Below are 18,739 nucleotides of genomic sequence, written 5' to 3' on the forward strand. Positions count from 1 at the left end.
CTTTCCTCCTCGGTATAAGCAGCGTCTCGGGACAATCTGCCTGCCTGCTCTCCTGCTGGTTGTTGCTCCATGGGGTTGTGCTGCTTGGAGCATCTTCCGCCATCTTGTATCCATTCAGAAGCTACGCTGAAGATGGTACAGCAGAATGATGGTGAGTGTCTGAGTCCTTAATGACATTAAAAGACACAGCTCAACAGCTTTGGAACTTCTCGTTCTGGGAGATAATACATTCCTTATAGACATTTTTCATGATACTTTTAGTTGGGTCTTCTGTTATTTAGAGCTGAAAGCATCCTAATTAATGCCCTGCTGAATGTTTTATGTAGATCATCTCACTCGATCCTCACAACTTTATGTTGATGAGAAAGTGAGGGCTTGGACAACTTAAATGACTTTTCCAAAATCACGCAAGGAGCAAGTGGCGCCTCAAACACATATACCTGCCTTTGAAGTGCTTTGCCATCAACCGTTATGGCCCCAAATCTGGCTCTTGCCTCTACCTCATTCTGTGACCTTCAATAAGTCCCTTAACCTTGTTGGGCTTCAGTTTCATCCATGAAGAAAGGGACTGTGCTGGGTGACCTCAAATGTCCTTTTCACTCTAAAACTATAAGAATAAAATTTCAACTCTAAAATTCCCCACAGGGGACCAAGTCCAGGTACCATTGTGCAAGAGGGGAGGTCTTGATTTTGTTGACTCCTTGGATGCAGATAAGATAATCCAAATCTGGGTAATATAAGTAGAAACAAACGTGTTGTAACATATCAGGTGGATTACAGTCAGAGTAATGCTTAGGAATGACCCGGTGGGGGCTCATACCCCATAGCTGCCCACTGAATTCTGCAGCGACGTCAGTGCTACCACCATACTGGCCACTGGAGGCCCTTGCTGGTGGCCTCAGAATGAATTCTAGACCGTTTTTAAATTCTTCACTTGCTCCAGGGTGAAAGTCTCAGACTGAAGCATTTAGGTCCTATGGACTTAAGCTGTAGGCCCTGGTTGCCAGGATCTGGGAGATCAAGTATCTTAGGCTGGGTTTCCCCTGGAGCAACCCTGAAACAAGGAATTGAGTGCCAGTGGCTTATTTGGGAGGTAATTCAAGGAAACACTGGTAGGGGAGTGGGGAAGTCAGATAGGGAAGGGAGTGAAACAATAAAGGGTTTGTTATCAAGCAAGTTCCCCTGCGAGCAACTCCAGCTTAATCTTGCCTGGGAATTCTGAAAGACAGTGTAGGCCATGTGCTCAGGGTTATCCCACTGAGAGGCATGGTGGGGGGTCTAGGCTGTTTACCCATCAGCTCTTGGCAGTCATTGGCTGAGAGTCTGCTGGGTAGGGAGGTGAAGTGTACATCTCTGGCATTCTCTGCTTGTCCTGCAGAGTGGGCTCTGCAGGCCAGAGCAAGCCCTCAGGCATTGAGTTAGAGGAGTTGGCAACTGGAGTCTGACATTGCACAAGCACCTGGTGTTTACTGCTTCTCACCAGCATTCTTACAAAGATGGGAAGAAAGTAAAGATGCCAGGCAGCCCCAAATGATCAATACCCATCACAGGTGCCTTGTGAAATCTTGTCAAGCAGACAGCAACACGGTGGGGGAGGCCGCAGCCCACACAGACCTGGGTCCTGGGGTGCCTGCCGCAACTGGCTCGCTTTTAGGAAATGCAGCTGTGCAGGCCCCATGGTGTCTCTTGGCTTCCTATGTAACCTCTCATCTCTTATGGGACCATAAGCTTCTCAAAGGCAGAAAGAACCTTCAACATTTTAAATTCCCTTACCTCTTACCAATTGCACTCTTTACAATGCTCGGCACATAGCAGTCACTAATACCTTAAAAGATTAAATTCAGTGTTTTCCTAAATACCATCATTTTTACTTTATATAGGTTGATGAAAAACTAGAATTGTTCATATTTAGAAGGACCCTGTAAGTCACGCAGAGCACACCGTGTCCACGCCAAATCCCCTTCGATAGCACCCTTGTTGTGACAGGTGGTCACAGGTATTGTCCAAGGACTTCCAGGGGGCAGTGTGGTGTCATGGTGAAGAGTGGGGCTCTGTGGGCGGCCTGCCTGCTTTTGAATCCTGGCTGAGCAATTTATGCATAGTCTCGGGCAAGATGTGCAATGTTTCTTAGCCTTAGTATTTTTCTCCACAAAATGGGGATAATTATGGTATCTGCTTACATAAGGCCATAAGGGTTAAACAGAAAAAAACAGATATAAACATAAGTCCATACACAAATAATATACATACATATATATTTATATATCTATATCTGCATCTATATAAATACGGATATTTAGCACAGAGCAAATAACAAACATTCCATTCCCAAGGTGGCTATTATTATTCCAGAGACAAGTTATTCCATCCTCCTGAGGTGGACTTTCTCACTGGGGAAGAGCTGCTATTGTTAGCAGTGCGTCAACATATCAAGCGCAGATCTTTCAATATATCAAGCCCAGATCTCTTGTCCATGCAAGGGTTCAATCTTCAAGCTACATTTTAAATTTAGCTCTCCCAAAGAAATAATTTTTTAGCTTTATTTCATTTTTAATTGACAAATAATATTGTATATATTTGAGTATAAAGTATTATTTCCATACATGAATACATTGTGGAATGATCAAATCAGAGTAATTAGCATATCCATTACCTCAAATATTTACCATTTCTTTGTGTTGAGAACATTTAAAATCCTTTCTAGCTATTTTGAAATATCCAACGCATTAACTGTAGTCACCTTGACTTGCAATAGATCACCAGTACTTATTCCGCCTATCTGAAACTTTGTACCCATTGACTGATGTCTCCCCTTTCCCTGTTCAGCCCCCTCCCACCCCAGCCTCTGGCAACCACTATTCTACTCTCTACTTCTATGAGTCTAATTTCTTACGATTCCACGTACAAGTGAGATAATGCAAGATTTGTCTCTCTGTGTCTGGCTTATTTCACTTAACATAATGTCTTCCAGTTTCATCCACATTGTTGCAAATGACAGAAATCTTTTTTTTTTTTTTTTTTTTTTTAAGCTAAATAGTACTGTATTGTGTCTATCTACCACACTGAATAATCCATTCATCTGTGGACGGACTCTTCGGTTTGTTTCCACATCTTGGCTGTTGTGGATAGTGCTGCAGTGAACATGGGCGAGCAGATGGCCCTTTGGCATATTGATTTGTTTCCCAAAGGAATTAGTTTTAAACATGTGTTGATCTTGTTTGGCCTTCTGAAACTACAGAGGATAATTCTTTTTCATTTGCATGATTTGCCTTTTTGTTTTGTTTTGGTTTTGTTTTTGAGACAGTGTCTGGCTGCAATGTGATGCCCAGGCAGGAGTGCAATGGCGTGATCTTGGCTCACTGCAACCTCTGCTTCCCGGGTTCAAGCGATTCTCCTGCTTCAGCCTCCTAAGTAGCTGGGATTACAGGCACTTGCCACCATGCCCGACAAATTTTTGTATTTTTAGTAGAGACAGGGTTTCACCATATTGGCCAGGCTGATCTCAAACTCCTGACCTCAGGTGATCCGCCTGCCTCAGCCTCCCAAAGTGCTGGGATTACAGGTGTGAGTCATTGTGCCCATCTGTGATTTGCATTCTAATAAGAAAAGTGTGTTATCACTCTTAAGTGTGTTTCCCAAAGTGTCTTCTTAAAATGCTACACTCCAGAGGACAAGTCACAATGCCCATTTGTACCTTAAGGGCTCTGAGGAGTCCTGGAATAAATTGTTCCTAAAACTAACTTGAAGAATGTGACATCTTTTAATATTCCTGCAGTTCCTTGACATAGATTTTGATTTGTTTGCTCTCTTTTAACCAAGTTTCTTGGTGTTGGCCACAAATACTACAGACATTGAAAATAAGTGTTTTTCTTTTTCACAAAAATATGATTTAATAATCTTTTTTTGGAAAGAAGTTTAAAAACTTCTTTTTCCGCATCTTCCTCTTGCTCTTTTCAGAAGCGCATTTTCTACTGTGTGCACAATTGGAAAGAAACAAGAAGGGGACACAAAAAAAGCCTGCTCTCTCTGCACTTTCTCCTGCCCCTCCCGTGGAAACCTCGCAGCTAGAGATCAAGGAGAAATTCCACATAGTACTCAGCTCGCTGCTCTTTCCCCCACTGCTGCCCTTGGAGAGTGGCTTTCCCACATTGTGAGCATAAAAAATTAAAACTCAAAAAGGCAGGCACGTTTTCACCAGAACCTTCTCCTCTGCAACCTCTTCTCAGTGCTCCTAAAACATCAGTGCTGGAGAGGAGTATCTGCTCCGTTCATAAAAGGAGCGACTGGGCTCCTCACCCAAGCCAGTGGTTTCATAAATAGCATAAATTCAGGGTTTTCATAAATACCATAATTTTTACTTTATATAGGTTGATGAAAAACTAGAATCATTCATATTTAGAAGGACTCTGTAAGTCAAGCAGGGCACACACCTCACGCCAAACCCCCTTCGATAGCATTTTTGTTGTGACTGGTTGTCACAGCTATTGTCCAAGGACTTCCAGGGGGCAGTGTGGTGTCTGATGTTTTCACAGCAGAGCGTGGCATCTGAGTTTCAAGAGGGAATGTTCTAAGCACAGGTTGAGAAAAAGGTCAGTTCCAGGATTTGAATGACAATGGCTCCTCCTCATTGTTTCTGCCCTGATCAAGGCGCTCCTTTTACAGGCAAAGCGTGTAATTAGGTTTGAGGGACAGTGCCTTGGGAAAGCACAGAGCCACAGGATCTCAGTGCTGGAAAGGAGACCTGGAGATCATCAAGCCCAGACTTTCCCTTTTACAAATGAAACAGCTGCAGCCCAGAGAGGTGAAGTGCTTTGGCCCAAGCTACACAGCAGAGATGGCGTCTTCCTCTTGCTCCAAAGATCCCTTCTTTCCTTTCCTTTCTGCTGTCCTGTGGTTGGGGGTTATGGGGAGGAGGGAAGGGCATATTGTTTCACAAGTCTGATTTTTGCCTTTCCCCCACTTGCAGCCAAGAAATGTATTGCTGTGCTTAAGATCTCTTTCATTCATTCAATAAATATTTATTAAGTGCGTACTGGGTGTCAGGCATTGTGCCAGGGCATTCTTTCACTGCGTCTGTTAAACAAACATGATTTATTTCTCTCTGAAGCTGGTAGAATGAGGCCTCGGGCTAGTTGCTATATGCACAAAAGCATACCAGTTTGTATATTCTGCTTCCTGGCACCAGACACTTTGGCACCAGTCACCAAAGAACCCCACTGGTGTTTCTAGCACCTTGGTATTTCTTGAACCCAGTCCATGTCTGAGGCCTCTGACTTAAAGCTTTACAGAGATGGCCCACAGAACCTTCGCGTACCTGTCTCTTTGCAGGGGATAAGAGGTGACCTCTTCCTTGAACACCCTGGTGGTAGTATAGCCCAAGGATGGCACACTCGTGCCAGCCCCCACCTCCACAGTGCACGAGGCTTAGCTAAGCTCACTGGGGCTGTCCCCCAAATTCTTAAATTTGGCTTAAATTTGGTTGGGCACGGCTCACACCTGTAATCCCAGCACTTTGGGAGGCTGAGGTGGGTGAATTACTTGAACCCAGGAGTTTGAGACCAGCCTGGGCAACATGGCAAACCCCATCTCTACAAAAAATACAAAAACTAGCCAGGTGTAGTGGTGTGTGCCTGTGGTCCCAGCTACTAGGGAGGCTGAAGTGGGAGAATGGTTTCAGCCTGGGAGGCAGAGGTTGCAGTGAGCTGAGAGTTTGCCATTACACTCCAGCCTGGGTGATAAATAAATAAATAAATAATATTTAAATTCAATAATTATTCACTGAGCACCTTCTATATGCCAGTCACAGGTCTAGGTACTTGTAGGTATCATTGAACAGAACAGGCCAAGATCTCTGCCCTTGTGGAATGCACCTAAGAACTGGCTGGCACCTCCCTATGGATTCACTGGTAACTGAATCCAGAGAACAAATGGTGCATAGGACAGGCCCCAGAGGCTGCTCACCAGGATGGAGTAAGGAAGCGATAATGAGGGCTTCCAGAGGAATAAACTTTTTCCACCCCCCCAGGTTTTCTGGGCTCTGACTTTGCTGTGCTCTCAAGCAGCTATTGCCCATGTCTTTCCTTATAATTGAGAGCTCTGATCTCTGGACACTCCCATAGCTGTGGGCAGTGGAGGCTGTGGGAGGACCAGCCTTACCTCCATCATTCAACCTGCAGAAGGGGGCTCTGTCGTGACTGGGGACAAGGTATCCAACTTATTTCTGCCACTGACCTGGTGGACAGAGTCTAGAAGGATGCTCCACTAACACTGTGGAACTCAGAAGTATTAAAATCCAGTATTTCCCTGCCCCATAAAGTCAGAAGACTGAAGAAGAAGCTGTTCCATTAAAGCCAAGGTTTTCAAAGTGTGGTCCTTGGACCAGCAGCCTCAGCATCGACTGGTGTGTGTTACATATTGTTGCTTAACGAGTTACTCTAAAACTTAGTGACTTAAGAAACATTTGTTATCTCACAGTTGCTGTGGCTCAGGAATCTGGGCATGGTTTCGCTGGGAGCCTCAGGCTCAAGATGTCTCATGAGGTTGCTGTCAAGCTATCAGCAGGGGTGGAGGTCTCATCTGAAGGCTTGACTCAGTTTGGGAGGGGGATCCACTTCCAAGTTCATCACTTCCAAGTTCATGCATGTGGTTGTTGTTGGGCCTCAGTTTCTCACAGCATGAGCCTCCACATATGTCTGTCTCATAGCATAACTTCCCACAGGGCAGCATTCAGAGATGGTGAGAAAGCACCTGAGATGGAAGCTACAGTCTTTGGAGAACATACGCTTGGAACTGACATTCCATTACTTCTGCCATATTCTATGCGTTAGAAGTAAGTTAGTTCAGTCTACATCAGGGGAGGCTATTACAGAAGGGTGTGAATACCAGGAGTAGGGATGATTGCGTGCCTTATGCAAGAGGCTTATCTTAGAGGCTGCCCACCGTACCTGGGAACTTACTAGAAATACGAATCGTTGGACTCCATTCCAGACCTACTGAATCAGAAACTCTGAGAGTGGGGCCCGGGAATATGTGTTCTACACTCCTTCTGGGTGATTCTGAGGCATGCTTAAGTTTGATAGCCATTGGCTTAGAGTAGGGGGTTGGTGAACTTCATTTTAGGCACCAGGGGCCCCTGCTATCTCTGCCTTAGCTACTCAGCTCTGCCACGTAGAGGAAAAGTAGTTATGCACCATATGTAAATATTGGATATGGCTGTGCTCTAACACAACTTTATGAAAAGAGGCAGTGGATGGGATTTGGGCCCCCAGGCTATAAATAGCAGGGGCATTTTATGTGATCAGCATTAGATGGTATTACCTCCATATTTCTTTTTCTTTTTAAATCAGGCAAAGCTGTTTTCTGTTTCCTTCCAGAATAGTTTGAGATAATTCTGACTCCCCAGCTCCTGAGAGATTACCAAGACTCAGAATAAAGGATTGTGTATATGCTTGAGTTTTCTGATGTATTTTTTTTTTTTGGCTGCCAGTAAATCGCAAGCTCTTTAAGATAGTATACAATGGAGGCTATAAATGTGGGCTTTGGAGATAGATAGATGTGAGCTTGAAATCTGGTTCTACCAGCACTGTGAACATGGTGACTTAGCCTCTTTGTGCCTCAGTCTTGTCATTTGTAAAACAGAGATGATACTAGCATGCACCACACACAGTTATAAGCAGTTGTTCTAATAACCTACTGTCATGTGACCAATCACCAAATTTAGTGACTTAAAGCAACAACGGTTCGGCAGGTCTTCTGCTCCAGTGGTGTCATCGGTGGCTGCAGTCATCTGTAGGCTGGGTGGCGGTACATCCAAAGCAGTGTCCTCTGTCACTCACGTGGCTGCCAGTTGGTGCTGGCTGTCAGGAGCACCTTGTTGTCTTCCACACGGCCTTTCTCTGTGGCTTGATGTTTACACAGCAGAACATGTGAACCTCTTGGGTTCCAAGATGTTCTAAGCACGGACAAGTCTTGGGAGCTGCACAGGATCACTTCTGCAGCCAGTGTCAGGAGTAGCTCAGATCCCAGAAGAAAAAAAAAAAATGCAGCCATCTTTAAGCCACTCCAGGAGTAAATGAAAGTAATCACAAGAAGTGCTTGTCGCATGCCTGGGCTACGACAGAAAATAAATACTAAGTACTTACATTAGGAAGCAGGAACTCTCTTGCCTGATTCTTTGTATCCTGTCCATGAGGGCTTATTGCTATTCAGTCAACGAGTGTTTCTTCAGGGCCTGCTGGATATTTCTGGAAGGTCACTAGTAGGATTTCTCTCCTCTCTACACTCTTTAATGATGTGGTCAGTTTCCTACACTCTTTAATGATGTGGTCAGTTATCACGACACTTTGGTTTCCTGAGAGCCCTGTAGGCCTTGCACTCTCCATTCAGAAGCTACCTGCCCTTCAGCAAGCCCAGGGAGAAAAGAGGTGGGTTGGACTAGAAGGATGCTCTGAGATGATTTGATTGGAACAAGGTTCTTGTCCCCTCTCAGCTGCTGAGATAAGGATTCTCAGCCACAGAAAAGGGCAGTCTGTGGGTAGACAGAGGGTCAAAGAGGACTGTCAAAGAGAGGAAATGCCCTCTTATGCTAATTCTCCATAATGGAGACTCCTGTGAAATCTGCCCCTTTGTTAGGAGCCCGTGCGGAGGGGAAGTGCCGACTACGTAATTCCCACTAGGACACATCTTTGGGACAATAAGCAGCCCCCAAAATTTCACAGCATAAGAAAATGAGGCTTGTATTTGGAAAGTTTATTTTAACTGGGTGTGAAGGCTTATCTCAAGCTAGAATAAAGTAATAGTTGCCAAAAAAAAAAGAGAGACCAGGCAGGTAACATGAGTTAAGGGGCTGGGTGTCCCACAGTAGGGACTGGTGCGGACTAAGGGAAAACGGAGAGTGAGGCCCCATTACAGGGGCAGTCGCTGTCTATTTCCACTTGTGGCTCTATGGGCTATTGTGGCTGGATCTTCACATTTTTAAAGAAAAGCCTGAAATCTAGACTTTTAATTGGAATTTTCCACTTACAAAATGTTGGCAAATAATATAAAAATGTAAAACAACCATGTTGGCCCTTTACACACACACACACGCAGACACACACACAGACACACACACATCAGTGGTCAAAATACTCCTGGCAGATGTCCTGCAAGTTGACCTGCAAGAGATACAGGCAGGAGATTGGACCCTTTTCCTGAGCAACATTTCTCCTTATTGTTTTAGCTTGAGAGTCATATCACAGAAAAAATAGAACAAGAGCAGGGACACATTGGGTATTTATGGAATGTTTTGGGGGTAAAATAGTTCTGAAAAAATAATACAACCTTTTATCCTTACTTATTTAGTCACCAAAATGATGTCACCTTGCATGAGTGCTGATCTCTAGAGTATTAGCAAATGATTAAGTTTTGATAAGCTTCACATAAAAGAGCAAAGAAATGTCCATGTGTACCCCACTGACTGTTCGAAGGCTTGTGGTGTCTTCCTATTTTAAAGAGGAGGAAATAGAGATTCACTGAGGTTCTTTTAGGAACTGACTAGAAATCTCAAGGAAATCCTATTCTTGAACTGAAATACTAAGAGTATCTATGCTTGTATCCAGGTAAAACTACATGTGTTGAAGAGAAGTAATTACGACTAATATTAACTTGTGAAGATGGGAAGGCAGGAGAGATTTAGGTTAAATACAGGAAGTATTTAGAGATTGGAAGGGCTAAACAATGGAAAAAAGTGGAAAGCTTTTTTTTTTTTTTCTTTTTCTTTTAACGTGGAGTTTCTAAAAGAAAGAATGAACAGCTTTCTTCCTGATATACCCTGCAAGCAATTCTGCTTGGAAGGGGGTGGGTGAAGCAGGCGCCCTATGGATACTTTCCCACCCTGTGAGTTTTTTCTTGGGCCCAGCAAACATAACTTACCAAAATGATTTACCAGCTGTCTCTTCCCCCAGGAGGTAAACAGGCAATAAAATAAATGAAATTCCTATTCTTCATTACTTGACCCCCATAAATCATCACCCACCCAGGGTGAGTATTTATCTCTAAGGCATCACAAAATATTTTAAATGCTATTTCCTTTATTTTTGAATGAATAAACAAAGAATCCAAAGATGGTAAGTGTAAGATAATTCTGCAAGCAGTAACTGATGAATTTCAGAAAATGGAGACTGTGTGTGTGTGTTGCGGGGAGTAAAGATTCTTGGGGGCTTCTCAGTTTCTTTTATTCTATGCCAAACCTTTCCTAGGATTAAATCACTTTTGGAACTTCAGGTCCTCACAGAGCAGTTGATAGATAAGATCATGTGGGATATTACTTTCTACATTTGGTTACTTATGCAGTTTATCTTGAACTAAAAGCTATTGTGCCCAAATAGGGGGCTTTTGTGTGGTGCTGGTGAACAGGGGGTTACTATCCTGTCACCATGACAACAAGCATTTGCATTAAGAGCAGGCTCCTCAGGCCACATTACAGTCACGTGGTCTAGAGGGACCCCTTTGAAGCCCCTGTAATCTTTTCCGAGCTGATTGTTAACATCTTCTAAACATAATCATTAACCATGTTCTGTAACAGATAATTACCTCCTAGAGTTAGCATATCCTATCCCTGGTCTGTGACATTCATATAGGGTAAGACCTATTTCAGTGTTACTTTACCTAACCAAGCAAAATAAAGCAATTTGACTTCTTAAAATCTGAGTAAGTTTCCCTTTTACAGAAAAATATTGTGTTGACCCTGGCATCATGTGTATCTGTTATCCTGTGCCCCAGGGCTGTTCTTTGCCCCTGTATTTATATACCTACCACAGGGAGCTTCCGAAATGCCATGGGCTCCTTTCTTCCTTCTGTATCTCCTCATTTTCCCATGATGTCTGCATACTTATTGAACTTCTAGTGCCAGTTTGTTTGTTTCAGATTTATTGCATTCACTTACAATAAATATTAGGGGCATATAAAGATACTTTTCTTTTTTTTAAATAAGTTTTCCCTGTGGATTTCTCCTTATCGCCTAACATCATTCCCTAAGACTCCCCAGGCTTGCGCCATGACCCAGGAAATTCATGTTTCTCTCTTGGCTCTTGTACAAGGGAAAGTCTCCTGTTTCAAATTCCCTAACCTCAGCTTATCTTTGAGGGGTACATTTAAAATTTCAGGAGAGCTAGATGAAAAGGATGATAAAAAGAGTGCATGAGAGAAAAAAGGAAAGAAAAAAGACAACTCCAAATCCGAAGCCATACTGGAGATTGATCTTCCTAACATCTAAGGATATGATTAAAGCACTGAACTATAATATCCTGTTGTCAGACAAATAGGATGCAGAATCATTACGATGATAACGAGTGCTTAGGTGTTTTAAATGTCACCTGGCTGGGGTACCCAGATTCTGGAGGTCAAGCATTTGATTGTGATACCCTGAGATACCTCTTGAGGGGTTGGCGTGGGACCAGGAGGAGGGAGATTGTGAATCATACATGTCTACTCCCCACCCTGCTCATCTTTCTTTGCCAGTCAAATTTGACCAAAATGAGCACCAGAGCTATAAAAGTGTCATATTTTCTGAAATCCAAATTAGGACCCATGGTAAAGCCATCATGCTTGTGTTGGTAATAGAATCAATGTCTCCAAACTCCTACTGCTGAAGGAAGTAGTCAGACCTCTACTGTGAAAGAGCAAATGGCCCAGGAGAAGAGGCAAAAAGTCTACCTGCTGGATGAGGGGTGTGGGGTTCCCTTGGGGAGGAGCAGCTCTGTGCTGAATACATACATATATACATATATATAATGGGTCTATATGTCTAATATATGTATATATGTGTGTATATTATGTGTATATATAATTTTTAAACGAGCCAGTCTGGTCTTTAAAACAGCAGCTGGCTGGGCCACCTCTATCTACTCGATTTGCTTCTGGCTCCAGATGACTGATTCCTACAGCATTACAGCTCCTCTTCCTCCATCTCCTCCTCAAAAAGCCCAGAAAATGGGGCCAGCTCCCTATTTGTGCTGTACTCCAGGCAAACCTTCTATCATAATAAGCTCCCTTGTGATGCAGAAACCAATAAACTTGTGCTATGAATGCCCAGTAGTGAACCAAATGATACATTTCTTTTTCCCAATTGAGCATTGTTTTATTTAATATGCTCATACCTTTCTAATGGTAGGTATAAAATCGTCATGTGTCTGGGAAAAACAAATTGAGCTCTGATAGTTTGTGTATGCACATGTGTGGAAACTTCTTTAACACTAGCACGAGTGAGTCCTTCTGTGGTGAGGTGTTAAGACTGGAGGCACAGAGAGCCCATGCGGCCATGTTTCTGAAGGCCTAAAGCAGAGGAAATTCTTGAGGTACAGAATATAATTATCCCAAAATGGAAGGCAGCTGAGGTCCTGGAGTTAAGATTTCCTGCTCTTACCCACAGTCGGGTATTTCAAGAACCTTGTCATAACCGATTGGACACACTTTTTAGGGATGAATGGCAATGTGCTGGGGCAGGGAGGCAGCAGCTGGCTGTTTGGCCAGTCCATTGTTGTGCATTAATTTCACTTTATTTGTTTATTTATTTTGGTCAGAGCCCCAGTGGTGATGAGCTCATTTTGAATCTCTCTGCCTGCCACATGTCAGTTCCAGAAATACTCCAACACAACGTGGCATTTGTTATGTGTTGTGGGATCCAGGCTGATCAACTGGATCCAATCAATGTAGATGAGCTTTATTCACTAACAAAATTAATAAACATACATTGTGACTTGAGCCAGTCAGAAGACAGCTTATTCATAACATAATAGTTTAGTGCCTCTGGGACGAACTGATCCAGTTCTTGATTCATCTCAGGCAGGCAACAGTTCTGTTATGAACACAAATCAGTATGTGGGAGTCCGTAGAGGCACTGTCAGAGAGCTGCACTGATGTCCATCAGACAAACCGATTAAATCTGCACTCATCAGAGCGCCCAGTGCAAGTGCCGTCAGTGCCCTTGAATATTGCCAGGAGTATTAATTGCATTGGTTTGGAAAAATAAATGTGTTTCTATCATTGATGGAAGCTATTATCTGGTGACAATGTTCTAGTATCTTGGTAATGTCTTTTAATTAAAACTGAGGAATAAATTCTGACCATGACCACATGTGTATGCTATTCAGGGAGCAGGTAGAAAGAGAGATTGAATTTTTCTATTTCTTACATGGAATAACACACAAACTCCATTCAATGGCTTACAAGAGTCGGCATTACTGACTTCAGTCTGCCATCTGATCATTCCCTGTCCCTCTCTCTTCGTGCGCTATTCTCCCCAGATGCTGGCTGTGTTCCTGCCTTAGGACTCTGTGCTTGATAGCCTCTGCCTTGAATGGTTTGTCTCTCAGATGTTTGCATGACTGGCTCTCTCTTGTCACTTACATCTCAGCTCAAATGCCACCTCCCCGTGGAGACCTTCCCCCATTACCACATAGTAAGGCCCCATTCCCTCACTCCCTATTATATCATCCTGGTTTATTTCCTTTCTAGCACTTAGTGCCCCCTGAAAGTCTCCTGTTGAATAGGTTATTTGTCTATAGCATAACTCTCCTGAGTTCTCCACTGTGTCCCCAGCTGCTGGCACTGAGTCTGGCATGCAGTGGTGCTTAATCAACCTTGCTGAATGACTGAATTTCTCTGGCTCCTATACCTGCTTTTGGACAAGTCAGTGGATGTAGGGTCTAGAGGGCAGAACATTTCACCAAAGGGGTTAGATGCTGCTAGTATGGATGCTACCTCTAACTTACGGGGTGGCCTTGGATAAGTCACTCAACCTTTTTGGGCTAATTGACCACCTCCTCAGCTCTAAGACAATGTTTCCAAATGCTGGTTTTGGTTGAGATGGGAGCAAGCTGGGTAATAGGTATTTTCTGTTTTAATCATCTAAGTTTTAATCTTGAAGGGGATGGGAATGGGCTATGGAATTTTATCCCGGATGAGATGGGAGAGAGGTACCTACGAAGGGGCCAGTATGCAAATCATTGAATAGCTTCCATACTATTTAACAAATATCCAGTCGGCATACCATCTGGGAGAATGGTTTTCTTTCGTGACCTGTAGCCAATGAATATTTACAGGTCAGTAAAGTTAGATTATTAGTAAATGAAAAAACTAACACTCACCTTAGAATAGTTTCTGCCTAGATCCCCAAGATCCAGTTCCTCTCACACAGCTTGCGAAGAAAGCTTAGGCAAAGCTCCAAGGAGAAGCTGAGCTGTGAGTAGTAGGAAAAAGGTCCCTGTGCTCCCCTCCCCATGGGGCCCCAGGCTGCTCTTTTATCCTGTGCTGAGAACAACCCCATCTTTCCTTCTTACCCAACACATTCAGGTTCAGGAAGCCTGAAAAGCAGATTCATGAGGGGGTGGCTCTATCCTTCCCAGCTTTAAAAGGCACTGCACCATAATGTGTTTTTAAAAGACCACAGCAGGTTGAAAAATGGTGAAACACAAATGACAGAGTGCTTGTGTGAAAGTGGAGATACTACTCCCAAGGGCGGGGACTGAATACTGTCTTCTGAGAAAAACAGAAAATGATGCTGTTAACTAATAACAAGAACAGGACAATCAACTACACATATATTCTTCAAAGAAAATGAGGCGATTTTCACTAGAAGTTTTGGAGCAGTAGTTTTGTTTCAATAGATATGAGTGGAACTGACGTAATTTTCTGATATTATTACTTGTTTCTTACATAGCAACCATCCAACCTGCCCCACTATATTCATACACTAAGTGGAATACTTTTTATTTTCCTCCTGAAAACCAAAACAGGAAAAAAGGAAACTTTTCAGAGTAGCTTTCTATTGAAAGAAAACTCTCTGTAGCCAGTGAAGAATTTTCCTGTGCTCTACACAAAACATACAGTTATTTTATATCCAATCAGCTTACGTTCACCCAGAAGTTGTTGTTATTATTATTATTATTACTATTATTAGAGATGGAGTCTTGCTCTTGTCGCCCAGGCTGAAGTGCAATGGTGCAATCTTGGCTCACTGCAACCTCTGCTTCCCAGGTTCAAGTGATTCTCCTGCCTCCGCCTCCCAAATAGCTGGGATTACAGGTGCCTGCCACCACGCCTGGCTAATATTTGTATTTTTAGTAGAGATGGGGTTTCACCATGTTGTCCAGGCTGGTCTCCAATTCCTGACCTCAAGTGATCGCCCACCTCAGTCTCCCAAAGTGCTGGGATTACAGGCATGAGCCACTGCACCCGGCTGGCCAAGTTATTTTATTGGAGGGAGAACATGATACTTTTTATTAAAAACTATTTTGTTTTTTAAAAATTGACTATTTCATACACATTTATTAGGTTTCTGGCTATGATAATTCTATCGCTTATAGCAGACCATTGGCGCTGCTAGGAGCACCTAGAAAATCTGGGTAAGGTACAAAATAAATGTAGGTTTAAAGGCATCAGAAAGATACCACGCCTGCTAGAACTTGAAGGGCGAGATTCTGGAAAAAGAAAGGCTAATTGAAATAAGGCATTTTTAAAACATGCTACTTTCTCCTTGGCACATTTTGTGAGTTTAGGCCTGGGACAAGAAGCTGAGAATTCGGGCAGAGGATTGACTTCCAAGATCCAGACATCTGAGTTTTAAACAATCTCATGAAACTGAAGAGACAAAATCTAGAGTCCATATTTGCAGGGCAACCAGGAGTAAAGGTCCAAGATTCTAGAGAGAAGTGGAACAGAAGCACTGGTTTTCCCTTCAAGGCATTCACTGATTAGTATCTGATAATCTGATTAATACTGAGGCAAAAATGCAACCAGAAAACTGATGAAACAGAATGGAATCAAAGGCAGTTTTGAAGAGATAAAATTTCAGTTCAGAGCCCATCAAGAAGGAATAGCCACAGGAATCATACTAGATTCTATGTTGGGACCCATGGATCTTGATTGGGCTGAGGAGATGAGCCTCTAAAAAATGCTTGGCAGAGAATAGGGTGCATCTCTGAATGACTATTATATAATGTAGAGCTTCTACAACTTTTCATGTACACTATTCAGCAGTCAATTAAAAATTATGAATTATACCAAGAGAAAAAAACAAACTGGAAAAACAGACCAAGAAATGACCCAGACACAGGAAAGATCAGACATTGGTTTTAGAATAACTGGGATTAATTATTCAAGAGAATAGATGACAAAATGAAGAGTTTAACTGAGAATAAAAATTTATATTTAAAAAGAACCAAATTGAAATTCTGGAAATAAAAAACACTACAACTGAAATTTAGAACTGAGTAGATGAGTTTAACAGCAAATAAGACACAGGTAAAAAGAGTATTAGTGAGTTGTACAATAGGTGACTAGAAATATTCATAGTGAATCATGGAGGAAAAAGATGGAAAATACATGAACGAGTATGAGACATGCAGAACATGGTGAATAGGTCTAATATTTGAATTTGAATTTAACAAGGGAAGAGAGAATGAGGTAGAAGGATATTTGCAGAGATAGTCAAGAATTTTCCAAAACTGATCAAAGACATCAAGCCATAGATACAAAAATTCACTGTGAACCCAATGCAAAATAAATATAATGAAAACCATGCCTAGGCACATTATAATAAAACTAATGAAAACCAAAAACAAAGAAAAAATCTTAAGGAAAGTCAGAGGAAATAAAAAGATATGTTACTTTTAAAGGAACAATAACAAGACAGAAAGCTAATTTCACAACAGAAACAATAAGATCCAGAAGGCAATGACATGATATCTATAAAGTGCTGAAAGAAAATAATCTTAGGTGTGGAGGTGCATGTCTGTAGTTCTAGCTACTTGGGAGGCTGAGGTGGGAGGATTGCTTGAGCCTGAGAGGTGGAGGTTGCAGTGAGCTGAGATTGCACCACTGCACTCTAGCCTGGGTAACAGAGCCAGACTCTGCCTCAAAAATAAAATAAAATAAAAAAGAAAATCATCATCAAACTAGAATTTTACATTAAAAAATTGTTCAAAAGTTTAACCTAGAAAGAGACATTCCAGACAAATAAAGAACTATATTTCAATGGCAGAAAGATAAATAAAAATTTTAAAGAATGGGCAAAAGGCATAAACAAGTATTTCCTAGAAGAAATACAAATGGTAGATTAACATAAAAAAAGGAAAAGAGAGTAAAGAATCAAAATAAAACTGTTATAAGTTTTAAAGCATATTTTCGTAATTCCTTAGATCTTCTGGCTGGATAAAATAATAATAGACACTATACCAACCTTGAATAATGAAGCCAGGAAGATAGAGCTTTATCTTTTCATTTTACAGAACTCATTTTATCTCATCTGCTTTACAGGGAGGAAACACAGAGGCAAAGAGGTCAAGATATTTACCCAAATTTATGAAGGAAGAGGTAGTAGTAGGACTCATATTTTACTGACCCTGTAGTCTTAGATCTTCTTAGACCCTTCAACTGTTACTGGAAAAAGGCAGTTCAACACTGGTCCCTGTCCTCTTGGGACTTACATTCTAATGGCAGGAGACAGACTATCAAACAAATGATAGGGACTTTGAGGAAAAATAAAGCAGGTAAGAGGATATGAGGCGTAAAATTACCTTTTCGGATAAATAGATCGGGGGCCTTCTGTCAGAGGAGGTAGTGTTTGAGCAGTTATCTAAATAAAGTGAAGGAGCCTTTCCCAGGCGGCTGCCTAAGATGGCAGAGGTGCAGGTCCTGGTGCTCGATGGTCAAGGCCATCTCCTGGGCCGCTTGGCGGCCATCGTGGCTAAGCAGGTACTGCTGGGCCGGAAGGTGGTAGTCGTACACCGCGAGGGCATCAATATTTCTGGCAATTTCTAGGGAAACAAGTTGAAGTATCTGGCTTTCCTCTGCAAGCGGATGAACACTAACCCTTCTGAGGACCCTACCACTTCCAGGCCCTCAGCCGCATCTTCCGGCCGACAGTGCGAGTCATGCTGTCACACAAGACCAAGCGAGGCCAGGCCTCCCTCGACTGCCCCAGGGTGTTTGATGGCATCCCACCACCCTAAGACAAGAAAAAGCGGATGGTGGTTCCTGCTGCCTTCAAGGTCGTGCGTCTGAAGCCTACAAGAAAGTGTGCCCTTCTGGGGTGACTAGCTCACGAGGTTGGGTGGAAGTACCAGGCAGTGACAGCCACCCTGGAGGAGAAGAGGAAGGAGAAGGCCAAGATCCACTACCGGGGGAAGAAACAGCCCATGAGGCTATGGAAACAGGCCGAGAAGAACCTGGAGAAGAAAACTGACAAATACACAGAGGTCCTCAAGACCCACGGACTCCTGGTCTAAGCCCAATAAAGACTCTTAATTCCTCATGCTTGGCCTGGCCGGCCCTTCCTCCATCGTCTCCCTGGAATGTGCGGGACCCAGGGGCAGCAGCAGTCCAGGTGCCACAGGCTGCCTGGGACATAGGAAGCTGGGAGCAATGAAAGGGTCTTAGTTACTGCCTTCTGATGTTACTTGAAAGCACTCGGAGAATTGTGCAGGTGTAATTTATCTATGACCAATAGGAAGAGCAACCAGTTACTATTAGCACAAGGGAGCCGGAAGACTAATTGGAGGGGCCCTACCTTGTGAGTGGAGCATCTGTTTAACTTTCCACCTGGTCATATACTATACTCTGCAGCTGTTAGAATGTGCAAGCACTTGGGGACAGCATGAACTTGCTGTTGTACAAAGGGTATTTATAGCAGCATAGACTGGGAAGATGGGCAACCAAGGGAATACAGGCATTGCCCGTGCTCCTCACCTGTATTTTGTAA

At 42.9% G+C, this 18,739-nt stretch overlaps 1 pseudogene; it reads left to right on the plus strand.

The window, feature by feature from the left end:
• The first annotated feature begins 17,480 nt into the window (after nucleotides 1-17,480).
• LOC103229041 (large ribosomal subunit protein uL13 pseudogene) lies at nucleotides 17,481-18,358 on the plus strand (annotated as a pseudogene).
• The last annotated feature ends 381 nt before the right edge of the window (nucleotides 18,359-18,739 follow it).

Source organism: Chlorocebus sabaeus, chromosome 24, assembly GCF_047675955.1.
Source record: "Chlorocebus sabaeus isolate Y175 chromosome 24, mChlSab1.0.hap1, whole genome shotgun sequence".
Lineage (NCBI taxonomy): Eukaryota > Metazoa > Chordata > Mammalia > Primates > Cercopithecidae > Chlorocebus > Chlorocebus sabaeus.